At 41.4% G+C, this 14,393-nt stretch overlaps 1 long non-coding RNA gene across 2 annotated transcripts in view; it reads left to right on the top strand.

The window, feature by feature from the left end:
- LOC126929789 (uncharacterized) overlaps nt 1-12,092 on the top strand; it is a 95,278-nt gene extending 83,186 nt beyond the window's left edge. For both annotated transcript variants that reach the window (XR_007717262.1, XR_007717261.1), the window contains 2 exons: nt 8,600-8,681; nt 10,559-12,092. This is a non-coding gene — a long non-coding RNA (uncharacterized LOC126929789). The remainder of the gene's footprint in view (nt 1-8,599; nt 8,682-10,558) is intronic.
- The last annotated feature ends 2,301 nt before the right edge of the window (nt 12,093-14,393 follow it).

Below are 14,393 nucleotides of genomic sequence, written 5' to 3'. Positions count from 1 at the left end.
GTTGGTTTTCTGATGTGAGAAACAAACTCACCAGTCCAAACCCAAAGAATGGACTCAGGGAGCTGAAAAACAGCAAGAGTGAGATTTTCTTTCTTTTTTTTTTTTTTTTTTTTTTTTTTTTTTTTTTTTTTTTTTTTTGAGACAGAGTCTCGCTCAGTTGGCCAGGCCGGAGTGCAGTGGTGCAATCTCAGCTCCATCTCCTGGGCTCAATGAATTCTCCTGCCACAGCCTCCCGAGTAGCTGGGATTACACGCATGTGTCCCCATGCCCAGCTAATTTTTGTATTCTTAGTGGAGATGGTGTTTCAGCATGTTGGCCAGACTGGTCTCGAACTCCGGACCTCAGGTAATCTGCCCACCTCAGCTTCCCAAAGTGTTGGGATTACAGGTGTGAGCCACTCCACCTGGCAGAAAGTGAGACTTTTAATGACAGTGTTGCAAGATCCGGTGTCTGATGGGCAGACACACCCAGCACACTTTCCACAAGCAATTTATCCCCTAGTGTGCAGGTCCCTCCCCTGGTTCCTCATAGGCTGAGAACTGTGGGGTCACAATCTTCCCAGGTGTTGCCTATTGATTTTTGGGGAGAGACTTTAGGTATTTTTCTAGGGTTGTCTTACTGCATTTTGTTGCAGCCCACAATGCATTGCTATCCTAGTCAGCTCAGGGGCACTTCAAGTATTTGACTTATGACCTAAGTAGCTGGGCAGGCTGAGAAGAACAGACAAAATGAGCTATTTTCCAGGCTAGTAAACTTTCATCTTAGACTAATCTTCTTTGGTTGAAGTGAGGGCAACTAAATGGGGAGGAGAGGGGCCCCAATGAGCAGGTATTGCCCATCCAATCAGGAGCCTGGCATATCCTATTTCTTCTGTCCTTTGCTGACCTAAACCGGTTCAAGGCACTTTGTGTTAAAAATGGACCACTGTATACATTATTTCCTTCATCTGATTTCTTTCCTTCTCAATTAATTTTGATATAAAAATATGACAAGGCACATTATGTACGACAGACACTATTCTCTTTGTGAGGATGGAGTTCAGTGGCAGTTTCCTTTCATCTAATACACGACACACTATGATGTTTTTGAAGGACAGCATCCATCACCAACTGTAATGCAGAGACGTTTTCCTCCACACCAGTTTTTCTCCTTGGATTAGGCATTGTGCATTTACCAACCTAAACCAACGTCAAGGATAAATTTTGTGGGAAAAGCTCTTGTCTTTTCCATGAGTGTCCTCTATTCTAGAATGTTTGGCCTTTGACTTTGACTTTGACTCACCACTGTTTCACAGGTAGTTTTCTGAAGTCATCAAGAGACTCACAGATCTGTGTAAGGGGTGCAGCAGAATTGATCTGATCCTCATGGCATCTTCTTTTGTCTCGTTGCAGATTTTACCATCACCTGTCCTGGGTACGTACCTTGAACTAACTCACTTTCTGAGAAACAAACTTGCTGGCTTTAATATATAGAAACCTTAATCTGGGTTCCTGTTAAAAAATATTGGGGATCTGGTGAGAGCAAATGATTTTGCAAGTGTATACGTATGACCAGAGGGGCTGTAGAAATGTGTGTGAACCCAGAGGACCAACCAGGAGATTTTGTGTAAGCCGTTGTGTCTTCACCTGGAGGAGGAGAAGTGAGTGCACCTCTCCCTGACTTATCCTGATGTTGGTCGTTCTAAAGAGTGGATTCTGGAGAATCTCAGCAGGGAAGAGGATACCTTTCTAGGTAGGTAAGAAGATTTCAAGTGCGGTCTAATAACACAGCATTTCCAGGAGCCTTCATGTTATACCTGCTGCTTGGGAGGCTGAGGGAGGGTGTAGAAAGAGAAAAAGAAAAAGTAAATGTAAGTGAAGTTTGTTCTTTTGAGTTTATGAGATTTTGAGTATCCTGTGTTTTTGATCACCTCTTCTTATTTATTATTTAAAGATGATCTTTCTAGAACACCTGCTCTTTCCTGCCTCTGCCACTGCAAAATCTCAAAACCTTTAGTTTAGGACAGAGTTCTATCACAGGCAGTTACTTAATGCTGGAGACAAAATTCTTCTGTGGTGTGCCCAGAGGCATAGGAGAGATTGATCCTCACCTTATGAACTGTTAGGTTTCCTGGCAGCACACTCATTTGTCTGTTTTTCCCTGCTTACCTCTGGTATCAAGAGCTCTTCCTCGGCATGGAGGACAGAATGAAAATTCAATCTGGGCTCAGTGCAAAAGCTCCAGTGTCTTGGAAATGGAGGGAGAAGCACAACCTTGAGCACACTGTCAGCATTCTATTTCTTCATTTGAATGAGAATGTGCAGTTTTACCATCATTTGTTGAAGAGGCTTTCCTTTCCCCCGATTGTGTATTTTTGACACCTTTGTTGAAGATCAATTTACTGTATATGTGTGCATTTAATTCTGGGCTCTCTATATCTGTGAAACTTATGAGTGCCCCTACGCTAGAAACATACTCTCTGTATTTCTGTATTTTGTGTGTGTGTGTGTGTGTGTGTATTTCAATCTCATGAACCTGCATCCTCTAACACTATTTTTTTAACGTCATCATGGTTACATAAGGCACATAAAATTCATTAAAATTGTAGGATTATCTTTTCCATTTCTGCACAGATGGGTGTTACCAGTTTGATAGTAATTGTTGTGAGTCTGTAGATCATTGTGTAGTATTGTGTGTTAGTCAGGTTTAGTCTTCCTATCCATGAATACAGGATGCCTTTCCACTTATTTGTACCTTCCTTATTTCCTAGGATCTTCATGTTGACAGCTGATAAGTTAGATTTAACATGACTGATAAGAATTTTTGATTTCCTATACCAATATTTTGTATGTCTGAATGAATAGGCATCATATATATATATATATATAGAGAGAGAGAGAGAGAGAGAGAGAGAGAGAGAGAGAGAGAGAGAGAGAGAGAGAGAGAGAGAGAGAGAGATGGAGGTTCACTCTTCTTGCCCAGGCTGGAGTGCAATGGCATGATCTCGGCTCACTGTAACGTCTGCCTCCCAGGTTCAAGCAATTCTCCTGCCTGAGACTCCTGAGTAGCTGGGATTACAGGCGCTCACCACCATGCCTGGCTAACTTTTTGTATTTTTAGTAGAAATGGGGTTTCACCATGTTGGCCAGGCTGGTCATGACCTCCTGACCTCAGGTCATCCCCCTGCCTCAGCCTCCCAAAGTGCTGGGATTACAGGTGTGAGCCAGAGTACTCGGCCAAAAAAATAATTTTTATGTAAGCTAGTTAACCAAAAATCACCCCCATACTCGTGTACATTTTTTCATGAATTTGTTCATTTCTATTGGTATACATTTCCTCATTTCAGTAGATAATGTGTATTTGAACTTTTAAACTTATCTTCATGGCAGAAAGTGGTCAAAGTCACGTCTCTCAGCTTCACTGGTGTAGGTAGAGCTGGCTGTGTGAGCTTGGCCTGTTTGAATGAAGCTTGATTTTTAGGGAATCTCCCCAGGGAGAGTCACACAGGAGGTGCTGAAGCCCCTGATCACAGGGCCCCAAAAGGGTGTGTAGAAGTCGTTCCAGAAGAAGACTTACAAATGGGAAATCATGACTATTTTTAATTGTAGCATTTTAATATTGAATTTTTAAATGATCTCTATGAAAAAGAATGTGTGATTAATAGAATAGAGTAATTTGGGTAAAATTGAGTCCATTTCACCCCTAAAATAGGCTTTTAATCAAGTAATAAATCCTTTAAAACAGATGCTAAATGTAGTATCAGCATGATTAGATTCTAGTGTACTGACACGGTCTTGAATACACTAAGAAACGGCTGTTTGTTTAGAAGAGTTTCAAAACATTTGAGAGGCAGGAAGGCACTCTTCCATTGACCCTCAGTGTGCATTTTAGTTCCATTTTGGGTTGACTGTTTTGTGTTGCTGCCCGATGCCTCTAGTACGAAGCCAAGGTCTCCATGTCTCATGTCTTTCCAGCTCCCCTCCTCTGCCATCCATCTTCCACTCAGGGGAATAGCCCAGTATCAACTCAGTCCATTCTTGTATATCAACCACCTCCATACACCACATCCAGCAAAGCTCCCTGAGTGACTCACAGTCACCAACCACCGGTGCACTGATCTTTCCTCTATGTCCTTCCAGCTCGTCCTGAGGATGGCCTGTTTTTAAGATGCTCACCACAATGCAAAGATGAAGATGATGATGATGATGATGATGGTGATGTTGATTGTGATGATGATGATGATGATGTCCAGGTAAGATCCCCCTTTTTTGTCTTCTACATCAATGTTGCTTTCCTGATTCTTTACTTCTCAATTAATTTTGATTTGAAAACCTGGCAATGTACATTATGTACACTGTACACTATTGTCTTTGTGGGGCTGGAATTCAGTAAGCGTGTCTTCCCAACTGATACATGGTACACTATGCTGCTTTTAAATGACAGCATCCATTATCAACTGCAATACTGAGGCATTTTCCACAATACCAGTTTTCCTCCTTGGATGAAGCATTGTGCGTTTGCATATCAAATTAAATTTAAAGGTAAATTCTGTGAATAGAGGTCTTGTTTTTCTATAGCTATCCTCTGTGCTAGTCTTTGGGGATTTTGACCTATGGCTCAATCACTGTACTGCCTTCTGGTTTTTATCATTGTCAAGAGAATAACAGATCTGTGTGAAGTGCACAGCAGAATCTGATTCTCATAATGTTTTCTTTTATATAATTGCAGATAAGAGCTTGGAAAGGAAACGGTATGTACCATGAAATAACTCACTTCCCGAGGGAAAAACTTGCTGGCTTCATTGTATAGAAACCTGATTCTGGGTTCCTGCTGGGAAAGAGGCTTGGGATTCTCGTGAAAGTGATTTTGCCAGTATAGAACTCTGGCCCAAGAAGCTGTAGGAAGGTTTGTCAATCCAGAAGAAAGATGAGGGGATCATGTAAGAAGCAGCCTGGGGTGGGAGAAAAGCCCATCATTCAGCTTCAGCTAACGTAGGAGGAGTGGGTGAGTCACACTCTCTAATGACTTATCCTGGTGTTTTTCTTTCTAAAGACTTGATGCTGGAGAGTATAAGTGATGAGGAGACTCATCCAGGTAGGGAACTACGTGCCAGGAAAAACCCAATGGGAAAAGGTTCCCAGGAGCCTCCAGGTTATCCCTGCTGATTGTGAGGAGGGGCTGAAGGAGGGGGTATGAAATCAGAAGGAAAATGGAAATGTGTGTGAGGTCTGGCTTGTTGTTTTCAGTTTCTTGGCATCATGGTAAGAACTGTCTGTATGGGCTATGAGGGTGCTGCGTTCATGAGAGATTCTCTTTGCAGTCCACCTGCTCTTTTCTTCCTGTGGAACATCAGAGCCTTTGGTTTAGATTAGTCAACACTCCTTGGGATTGGTCACAAGGGGTGTAGGCTTAAGCACTGGGTGTCATCTGTGATGAAGGGAATCTGGGGGACACAGCTCTCTCACAGGCATTTCCTGGAACCTAGAGACACAGTTCTTCTGCTGTGTGCCACGGGGAAATCGAGAATCACCCTCTGAACTTTCAGGACTTGTTAGTGCACATTCATGTTTCTGTCCTCACTGTGCGCTCCTGGTTTAAAGGGATCTCCCGGGGTGGATGGCGGGGTGAATATTCACTCTAGGCTCATTGGTAAAACTCCAGGCTCCTTTGAAGGGCGGAGGAAAGTTTGACCTTGAGCACATTTCCAGCCTCCACTTCCAACCCAGTCACAGATTCTGAGCTGAGGCTTCTTTCTCCCCAGTTCTCTAATTTTGGGGGAAGCCAAGAGTTCCCACAAAAGATAGTATCACACTATTTCCTGTCTTCAAAAATTTGGCTTTGGTTTTGTTCTGTAAGTTGACATTCATCACTCAAGTTCTAGACTTTTTGTTTGTTTGTTTCTTTCTTTTTTCTTTTTTTTGAGTATTTGGATTGCTGTTCTTGCCTTGGTTTGCTAAACATAATAAGCCCCAGGTCTATCCATGCTGCTTAGGACATGATTGTGTGTTCTTCTTATGGCTGTGTAGTATTTTGTGATGTGTATGCACCACATTAAAAAAAAAAAAAAAAAAAAACTGAAATCCACTGTTGCTGGTCACCTAGGACGCTTCCACATCTTTGTTCTTGTGAATGGCATGGCCATGAATGCGGGAGAGCATGTGTCTTTTGATAGAAGGATTTATTGTCTTTTGGGTAGATACCAAGTGTCGTGGAATTGCTGGGTCTGATGGTAGTTGTGTTTTAAGTTTTTTGAGAATCTCTCAACTGGTTTCCACAGTGTGAACTAGTTTTCACATTGACCAAGAGTGTAGCAGCGTTCCCTTTCCTTTGCTGCCTCACCAGCATGTTGTTTTGACTTTGGAAAATTACCCATTGTGACCAACGTGAGATGATATCTTATTGTGTTTGGGAGTTGCATTGCACTGAGGTTGTGCATTTTTTCATGTTGGTTGATCACTTGAACGTCTTCTTTTTTTTTTTTTTTTTTTTTTTTTTTTTTTTTTTTTGACAGTATCTCACTTTGTTGCCCAGACTGGAGTGCAGTGGTGCAATCTTGGCTCACTGCAACCTCTGCCTCCTGGGTTCAAGTGATTCTCCTGCCTCAGCTTCCTGAGTAGCTGGGATTACAGACAACTGTCACCACGCCCACCTAATTTTTGTATGTAGATAAGGGGTTTCACCATGTTGGCCAGGCTGGTCTCAAACTCCTGACCTCAGGTGATCCACCCACCTCAGCCTCCCAAAGTCCTGGGTTTACAGGTGTGAGCCACCGTGCCTGAGTAGCAGTGATTGTTTTTGTAAGGTAAAGTCAATAACAAAAACTAGAGTTTTTGACTTCTGTTGTTGGAAGTGGTTTTTTTTCTATTTTTCTCTTTTGTCTGTTGTTTGCTTTTATATCCTGTGAGCTTAGATTCAGGTTTTCCTCAACTTAAGCTCACTCTGTGTTTTCCTGTAGCAGTTTTATGCTTTTAGGTCTTGTGTTTAGGGTTTAATGTATTTTGAGTTTATGTTTGTGTATTGTATAACGTCAACGTCTTATTTCATTCTTTTGTATGTGGCTATCCAGTCATTTCAGACTGCTCAATTGAACAGACTGCTGACTCCTCATCTCATCCTTTTTCCCCTTGGGGACACAGTCCCACTCATGCTCTCACCCAGACTGGAGTGCAGTGGTGAGATCTCAGCTCTCTGCCACCTCCGCCTCCTTGCTTCAAGTGATTCTCCTGCCTCATCTTCCCAAGTGGCTGGGATTGCTGCTGTGCACCACCACACCTGACTAATATCTTTTGTATTTTTACTAGAGATAGGATTTCACCATTTTGGCCAAGCTGGTCTGAAACTCCTGACCTCAAGAGGTCCGCCCAACTCGGTCTCTGAAACTGCTGGAAGTACTGGTGTGAGCCACAGCACATGGCCTCATTGCATCTTCTAGGCATTCTTTGAAAAAGAATGTGTTGACTGCAGGTGTGTGTTTAGATTCTCTTAAGTCCCTAGGTTGATGGATTCATTTTTATGCCACTACTGTAGTCTTTGGATGAGTGGAGGTGTTACATGTAATTTGAAATTGGGGAGTGTGTGGCCTCCAATTGAGTTTGTATTCCCTAGAATTGCTTTGCATATTCAGGTTCCTTGGGTCTTCAGTGGATCCATGTGAACATTTAGCCGTGTATTGTTAACATTTCATAAAACGTTTGTTTTACACTTCATGTCCAGAATTAGGGGTGCATTGGGACATTGTGATACTTGTTTGTATACCTTGAGTATGGATAAAATCAGGGAGTTTCCCATGCTTGTGACCACGTGTAAGTTTGATATCTTCGATGTGTGAACATTCAGTATCCTCCTTGGTAGCTACTTTGAAAACGGCATAACCATATTGTTAAGTATCATCGCCCTGCTTTGGAGTGGAATACCAGAATGTATTCCTCTCCTGTAACTCTCTGTGTACCTATTGCCAATCCTTGAGGTCCTGTCCTCCACCTAGTCTGTGGTGACCACTACTGTATTTTCACCTTCAGTGAGTTAAAGTTTTCAGCTCCCACATGAGTGAGAACATGCAGGCTTGGTCTTTGTCTGCCTTTCTGATTTGATTGAACAGAATATCTGCAGGTGCAGCCATGTTGCTGGAAATGATAGGATTCCATGAATTGATGGCATAAAAGTATTCCATTGTGTCTGTGTACCAGAGATTCTTCATCCCTTCATCTGTGGATGGACAGGTAGGCTGATTTCTTTTCTTGGCTTTTGAGCATAGGGCTGAATGCCACCTGGGATGACAGATAATCTCTTCCATGTCCTGATCATGTCCTCTGTGTATATACCTAGGAATAGAATTGCTGGAGAAAATGGTAGTTGTAGTTTTAGGATTTCAAGGAACATCCAAGTGGTTTCTTTAGTGTGCATACTAGTTTACCATTTCCCACCACATGTGGAGACAAGTGCCTCCTCCGGAAATCCACACCTTGATTGGATTGTGTTTTCATATGTTTCAACTTTTTTCTGGTAGCATCTGTTGCATGTAGAGTGAGATGGAATCTTGAGTGTGTTTTTTATTTTTGTGTGTGTGTGATAAGTGGTACTTGCTATGTTATTGTGAATTTGTTTTTAATTTGTTGTGTAGGACTGGGCAGAGGACCTGAAGACATGAGGTTGATGCACAGGTCAAAGAGAAGATTCTCACCATCGCTGATGCACACAAAAGTGTAAGTGAAAATCACACTCAGATTTCATCTCACTCCAGTTAGAATGAATACTAGCAACATTTGATGGCAGTTTTGTTTCTATAGCAGTGTGTGTGTGTGTGTGTGTGTGTGTGTGTGTGGGTATATACATTCACCCACACACACACAACCCAAGGGTGCAAGGGACATTTTGACATATGTATGTGTAGTATCATGATCAAATCATCATATCTGGCATCTCTGTGACCTTCCATCATTATTATTTCTCTGTGGAGAGAATATTCAGAACCGTATTTTCCAGCTGATTTTGAAAAAATTTTCTAGATTCTGTTGACCCTAGTCACCTAGTCACCCTGCTGTGCAATAGAACACCAGAACAGATTCATTGTGTCTCAGTGTCACTCTGTACCTGTTACCAATATCTAAGTGTGGTTTTGATTTACATTTTGCTGTGGTTAGAGATGTTTGCCAAGTTATCATGAACTTGTTTCAATTTGATGTGTAAGACTGGGCAAAGAACCTGAAGACCTGAGAAGGATGCACAGGTAAAAGATTCTGAATCAACATTACTGATCCTCACAAGAAGTCAATCAAAACCACACTCAGATATCATCTCACTCCGGTGAGAATGAGCGTTACCAAATTGGGACGGCAGTTTCATTGCCGTAGAGTAGGTGTGTATAACCAGCGGGTGCAAGGGACAATTTGATCTGTGTAAAGGTAGCATCATAATGAAGTTTCAGAGTCTGGCACCTCCGTGAGCTCCAGAGTTATGATTTCTCTGTGGAGAGAACATTCACAACTGACCTTTGTAGGTGTTTTGAAAATTTTGGTTTTCTGTTCTTGCCTTTTGTTCATAATGGCCTATGGCTCTGTCCAGGTTTCTGGTAAGAGCATGTATTTGTGTTTTATGACTGTGTAGTGTTCCGTGGTGTGTATGTACCACATTTCCTTTCTCTGATCCACTGCTGATGGGCATCAAGGCTGATTCATGTCTTTACCATTGTGAGTAGTACTGCCGTGAACATAGGAGTGTATGTGAGTTTTGGATGGAAGGATTTTCCTTTTTATAGATCCTTAGGAGTGGGGTTGCAGCGTTGGGTGGTAGTTCTCTTTTAGGTTCTTTGAGAAATGTCCACACTGCTCCCCAGGGGATCTGAACTAGTTTGCATTTGCCCCAACAGTGGACCTGCATTTCTTTGCTCATCTGCCCCAGCAGCCTCTGTTGTTGTGGACTGTGTGTCATAATTGCCATTCTGACCAGTGTAGATGTTATCTCAGTATGTTTCTGATTTGCATTTCTCTGATGATCAGTGAGATTGAACATGTTTTCATGCTCGTTAGTTACTGGTACACCTCCTTTTAAGTGTTCATGTTCCTTGCCCTTTTATAAGTTTTTTTTTTTTTTTTTTTTCTGATTTTATTTGTTTAAGGTCTTTATGGTAAATCGTAGATATTAGACATTTTTCAGATGTGTAGTTGGGGAATGTTTTCCCTCATTCTATAGGCTGTGTGCTGACTCTGTGGTTGTTTCTTGTTCTGTGCAGCAGCTCTTTTGTGTTTTAGGTCCCACTTATCAGTAATTGTTTTTGTTGCCATTGCTTTTGGGGACTTGACATATAAATGCTTTGCCAAAGCCTCTGTCAAGAAGGGTATTTGCTAGATTCTCATGCAGGATTTTTTTTTAATAGTTTCAGGTATTGGATTTTTATGTATTTACGTATTTATTTACAGACCAAGTCTCACTCTCTCATACAGGCTGGAATGCAATGGAGTGATCTCGGCTCACTGCACCTTCCAGCTTCTGGGTTCAAGTGATTCTTCTGCCTCATTCTCCTGAGTAGCTGGGAGTACAGGCACGTGCCACCACGCCCAGCTAACTTTTGGTTTTTTCTTAGACATCGGCTTCACCATGTCGGCCAGGGTGGTCTCAAACTCCAGGACCTCAAGTCATCCGCCTGCTTCGACCTCCCAGAGTGCTTGGATTCCAGGAATGAGCCACTGTGTCCAGCCCAGCGTTTTACATTTCAATCTTTGATTCATTTTGAGTTGCTTTCTGTACATGGTGAGACATAGGGGCCCAGTGTTATTTCTTCTACATCTAGCTAGGTCACTTATCTCAGCACCACTTGCTGATAGGGAGTCCTTTCTCCATTGCTTATTTTTGTTGATTTTTTTTTCAAATATCGATGGTTTCAGGTGTGCAGGTTTATATCTGGGTCTTCTAATGTGTTCCACTGTTCTGTGGAACCGGGTCTCCAGCTTTTCAGTGAAAATGCCAATCCATTACCTTGTCTATCGGTGTTTTCTTGGAGTGTTTCCTTTGGTTTAATGTTTTTTAAATACCTTTAGCAGCCTACATGTATGGATTTCTTTTCTAAAATAATGCACACCCTATGTTTTCTTGTAGGAGTTTTGTGGTTTCAGAATTGAGTTTTAGGTCTTTAATGTATTTTGCATTGATTTTTGTGTTGCGTGACATAAGGGTCCTATTTCAGTGTTTTGTATGTGAATATTCAGTTTGCTCAAAATCATCTATTGAACAGGCTCTTTTTTTTTTCCAATTGCATCTTTTTGGTGTTCTTTTGAAAAACGTGTTCACTATATGTAAATTGGGGTTGAATATTTGGTTTACTCATTCTGTCCACTTTCTTAGTTTATGCCAATAAAAGATTGTTTGGATAATTATAAAAGTTTGTGTTTTTCATTCATGCTTTTAGCTTCTAAGTTTGTATTTTGTGACAAAACTTCTATGTTTATTATAGACTAAAGGGTACAAATGCAGATTAGTTACTGCCTTTGGTATATTCCATGACACTGAGACTTGGGGTCCAAGCAACCTTATCATGCAGGCAGTGGGTGTACCCACCAGGTAGGTCTTCAGCACATACCTCATCCCTTCTTCCTTTTTCATCGGGTAGTCACCAGTGTCTGTTGTTTTCACTTTTACGGTAGGGTGTATTCAATGTTAGCTCCACCTTATAAGTGAGAACATGTGGTATTTGGTGTTCTGTTTTTTCCTTATTTCTCTTTAGATAATGGCCTCCAGCTCCTTTCATGTTGCTGCCAAGGACATGATTTCCTTCTCTCTCTTTTTTTTAATGGCTGCCTAGTTTTTTGTGGTATATATGTACCACATTTTCCTTTTCTGATCCACTGTTGACGGGTACCTAGGCTGATTTCATGTGTTTGCCATTGTAAATACTGCTGCCATGACCATTTGTGTGCATGTGTGTTTTGGAGAGAAGGATTTCTTTTCCTCTGTGTATACCCCAGTGGTGGGATTGCTGGGTCAGATGGTAGTTCTGGTTCAAGTTCTTTGAGCAATCTCTCCGAAGTGCTTTCCATGGTGTCTGAACTACTTTGCATTTTCACCAAAAGTGGACCAGTGTCCTCTTTCTCTGCTGCCTCGCCAGTGTCCTTTTTTTTTTTTTTTTTAACTGCGTTATCCCCATTCTGACCAGCGTGAGATATATCTCATTGTGCTTTTGATTTATATTTCTCTGATAATTAGGTTGAGCATATTTTCAATTCGTTGGTTGCTCATCATCATCTTTTGAGAAGTCTGTGTTTATATCCATTGCCTATTAATTATGAGGGTGGTTTTGCTAATTGATTTGTGTAAGGTCTTTAAGGTAGATTCTGGATATTAGAACTTGGTCTGGTGCATAGTTTGGGAACATTTTCTCTCATCTTGTATGTCGTCTGTCTACTCTGTGGGTAATTTCTTGTGTTGTGTGGTGGCTCTTTAGTGTATTAGGTCCCACATGTCGATTATTGCTGTTGTTGCAGTGTCATGTGGGGTCTTAGGCATATAAATGCTTTGTCAAAGCTGATGTCAAGAAGGGTATTTCCTAGGGTCTCTTGTAGGATTTTTGTACTTTGAGGTCTTCCATTTACATCTTTCATTCATCTGAGTGAACTTTGATACATGGTGAGAAGTAGATGCCTAGTGTTACTTACTCTTCTGCATATGGTTCGCCATTTATCCCAAGACTATTGAAAAGGGAGTTCTTTCCCCATTACTCATCATTGTGTATTTCATGCAGCATCAGGTGGTATGAAGTGTGTGGGATTACAGGTTCTCTGTTCTCTTCCACTCATCCATGTGGAAGCAGGTCCCTAGAGTTTGAGTGCAATTTCACATCAGGGAGTGTCATGCATCCAATGTAGTTTGGATTTCTCAGAATTTCTTTGGAAATGCAGGGCATTTCCTGGTCTCACATGAACTTCAGCATTGTTTATTTCTATGTCCTTAAAACCAATTTGCTCTCTAGTAAAGTTATACAATTAAAGAGTAGAGTGGGACATTTTAATCCATGCATATGTACCTTGTGTAATGATGAAAGCAAGGGATTGACTGACTATCTCTGTTACCTTGTGTAGTTATTATTTATTAGTTCTCTGTGGTTGCAATATTCAGAATCCTTCTTTTCAGCCTTTTTTGGAAAATATGGTAGGATACAGTTAACTCTAGACATCCTGCTGTGGAGTAGAACAGCTGAATTTATTCCTGTCATCTGAGTGTAACATTGCATCCATTTCCCAGTTCCTGTGCTGCCTCCCCAACCCCCAGGCTCTCTTCACTACTGTGGAATGTTCTACTAGGAGATAAAGTCATTTAGAGACAAAGTTGATCTCATTCTCATAGGCATGGAATCATGCCGTGTTTATTTCTCTCTTCCTGGCTCATTTCATGGAAGATCATGTCCTCCAGGTTTCTGTACGTTGTTGCAGATGACATGGTTTCATGAATTTCTATGGCCAAGGAGGATTCCATTGTGTACCGCAGTTTCTTTATCCCTTTATCTATGCATGAACAGGTAGGTTGATTGGATACCTTCACTATTGTGCATAGTGCTTCAATTGCCATAAGAAGGCCGATATCTCTTCAACATAACAGATTTCATGCGCTTTCTGTGTGTAACCAGTGGTGGTATTCCTAGGTGAACGGGTAGTTGTAAAATGTTTAAGGCACCTTCAACTGTTTTCCTTCGTGTGTATAGTAATGTACATTCCCACCAATAGTGTATAAAATCTCTTTTTCTGCACTTCTACATTGGCCACTGCCTGTGAATGTATGGGTTTTTTTTTTTTTTTTTTTTTGGTAAGTTTCATCCTAATTAGAGTGAGAGGTATCTGAGTGTGGTTTGCACTTAGACATGTGTGTGATGATTAGTGAAGTTGAGCAGCTTCTCTTTGACCTGTCAGTCAATTTCGTGATTACTTTTCAGATGTGCCTGTTGAGGTTCTTTGCCCAGTTTTAGCTTGGGTATTAGATTTTGTTCATTTTCCCAGAGTAGTGTTAGTTTCTCATACATGTTAGATTGCAACCCCTTTCACAGATATGTTTCTGCTGAACTTTCTTTCAATGCGTAGGATGCCTTCTTTTTTTTATTATTATTACACTTTATGTTCTAGGGTACATGTGCACAACATGCAGGTTTGTTACATATGCATACATGTGCCATGTTGGTGTGCTGCACCCATTAACTCATCATTTACATTAGGTATATCTCCTATTCTATCCCTCCCCCAACCCCCGGACCCACCACAGGCCCCAGTGTGTGATGTTCCCCTTCCTGTGTCCAAGTGTTCTCACTGTTCAATTCCCACCTATGAGTGAGAACATGCCGTGTTTGGTTTTCTGTTCTTGCAATAGTTTGCTGAGAATGATGGTTTCCAGCTTCATCCATGTCCCTACAAAGGACATGAACTCATCAGGATGCCTTC

The sequence above is a fragment of the Macaca thibetana genome, chromosome 10 (assembly GCF_024542745.1).
Source record: "Macaca thibetana thibetana isolate TM-01 chromosome 10, ASM2454274v1, whole genome shotgun sequence".
NCBI classification, from domain to species: domain Eukaryota; kingdom Metazoa; phylum Chordata; class Mammalia; order Primates; family Cercopithecidae; genus Macaca; species Macaca thibetana.
Note: the sequence above shows the minus strand (reverse complement) of the source record. Positions and strands in the feature narration are given on the sequence as shown.